The 2,155-nt window shown below is 55.7% G+C and overlaps 1 long non-coding RNA gene across 1 annotated transcript; it reads left to right on the top strand.

Annotated features, from left to right (window-relative positions):
• Positions 1-928: 928 nt before the first annotated feature.
• LOC132010351 (uncharacterized) lies at positions 929-1,781 on the top strand. Its single transcript, XR_009402239.1, has 3 exons — positions 929-1,016; positions 1,134-1,177; positions 1,696-1,781. It is a non-coding gene; the product is annotated as an uncharacterized LOC132010351 (long non-coding RNA).
• Positions 1,782-2,155: the final 374 nt, after the last annotated feature.

Raw genomic sequence — 2,155 nt, 5'->3', positions numbered from 1 at the left:
GAATGGATAAGGAAGATGTGGTCCATATACACTATGGAGTATGATGCCTCCATCAGAAAGGATGAATACCCAACTTTTGTAGCAACATGGACGGGACTGGAGGAGATGATGCTGAGTGAAATCAGTCAAGCAGAGAGAGTCAATGATCATATGGTTTCACTTACTTGTGGAGCATAACAAATAGCATGGAGGACATGGGATGTTAGAGAGGAGAAGGGAGTTGAGGGAAACTGGAGGGGAGATGAGCCATGCGAGACTGTGGACTCTGAGAAACAAACTGAGGGGTTTGGAGGGGACGGGGACGCGCGGTTGGGGGAGCCTGGTGGTGGGTATTATGGAGCACTGAGTGTGGTGCATCAACAATGAATTCTGTTACACTGAAAAGAAATTTTAAAAAATAAATAAATAATTTTTAGAAAGAATAAAATAAATCTAACATAAAAAAAGAGTGTGCCTTTAACCTTCTTATTTGGCAGTAGTTCCTCCTGCGTGGGCTGCGTGGGTCTGTAGCGTCCCAGAATATGTTGGCCGGTCACCGGAATTCACCGCTCTGGTCTAAAAATCCCGAAACTTTCCAGAGAGGAAGGTGGGTGGCCTGTGGCACAGCGACTGTCCCAGAAAATTCTCCCGCGCTGTGTGTGTGCTCTGAGGCCCTTCAGGGTCCTGGGTGGCAGAGGCTGGAAATTCTCCCCTCGGACCTCTGGTCTTCCGCGGTCACGTTCTGGAAAGAGTCAGACATCCCCCCATCTTCCATGTCCCCATCGGCAAACGGGGGACCACGGCTATGGGCATCAGAGGGCGTTTGGTGGCTGTGACAGCAAGAGGCAGACTCGGGGACACCTGGGAGCTCCGAGCCGGCACACTTCGGAGGGCCATAACCCTTCTGGGGCACGGAGTGTCTCCACATTTCTGAGCTGGAGCGAAGCTTCTCGTACGTCGTGTGCTACTCACCTGTGCTTTCTGCCAAGTGAAGGCGACGTGTACGTGATCACACCAGCACGATGGGCCCAGAACAGGTACATCCAGGGGACAGGAAGTCAGTTAGTGGCTGCGCGGGGCTGGGAGGAAGCAGGTGCGGGGGAGTGACTGGTGATGGGCTCCTTCTGGGGCTGACGAGAATCTTCTGGAACCAGAGCGTGGTAGCAGCTGCAGGATTCTGTGAGGACGCTGGAAAGCGGTGAGTTGCACACTTTAGCGGGTGCACTTCCTATTAAATGAGCTCTCTCTCCTTCCATCATATGTCTACAAACCCAACTGTGATTGTATCTCTCTCTGTTGATTTCCTGACTTTCTGCTCCAAGAATGGAGCTGCCCTCTGAGACTTTACCACGGGCCCCATCCCGGGCTGGCTCATCTTGTCTTCAAAGCCATTGGTCCTACCAGATGGCCTCTGAGGGGTGTGGCCCCCTTCTGGGTGTCAGACCCACCTCTACCTACTGTAGCTCGGGGCACGAGAATTATTAGCCACTTCTCACCTGGAAGCGGCCTTTGCCCCTGCTGGCCTGGATGCTCCAGCCTTTCTCGGTTTTGTGGGGCCCAGGTGCCTCCCCCCTTCTCCTCCATCCCACAGACCTGCCTCCCTAGGGCTCTGTCCTCCACAGCCCCGTGGCCGGCGGTGCACAGCCCCAGTGCCCACTAGAGGACACCCACCCCTGCCCTCCCCTGGCTTTGGTCCTAGTTCTCACCTGCCCCCAGGAACTTCCTGTCTCGGGACGTGCAGAGATGCTCTCTCCTCCTGCCACCTGCTGTCAAAGATGGCCACCGGATGAGGGGATCAGGACAAACGAGTCAAGTTCTGAGGTCACCACTCCAGCAGGCTAGGCTGCCGGCACGCCTCCTTGTGGCCCGATTAGCGGCTCCCAAGTGGGGCATCTCGGCGCAGAGCGACCCAGGCACCTGGTGGCTTGCGCGGCAGGAAGGAAGGAGCCGGGCGGGGGGGGGGGGGGACGTCAGCTGGTCCGTCAAGAGCGGTGACCTGCCATGAGGTTTGACCTCTATTTCTTACGTCGTGTCTCTCTGGAGGATGAGGTTAACAGGAACACGGACTTGGACTGCCAAGGTCACGGCGATCAGCAAAGATTAGCTCCCGTCGATGGGGTAGGACTGTCTTCCCTGACGAGGCTAATCTTCCCTGACAGCATCACAAACGAGGCCT

Source organism: Mustela nigripes, chromosome 2, assembly GCF_022355385.1.
Source record: "Mustela nigripes isolate SB6536 chromosome 2, MUSNIG.SB6536, whole genome shotgun sequence".
Classification (NCBI taxonomy): Eukaryota; Metazoa; Chordata; class Mammalia; order Carnivora; family Mustelidae; genus Mustela; species Mustela nigripes.
This window is presented reverse-complemented; position numbering and strand designations above follow the sequence as displayed.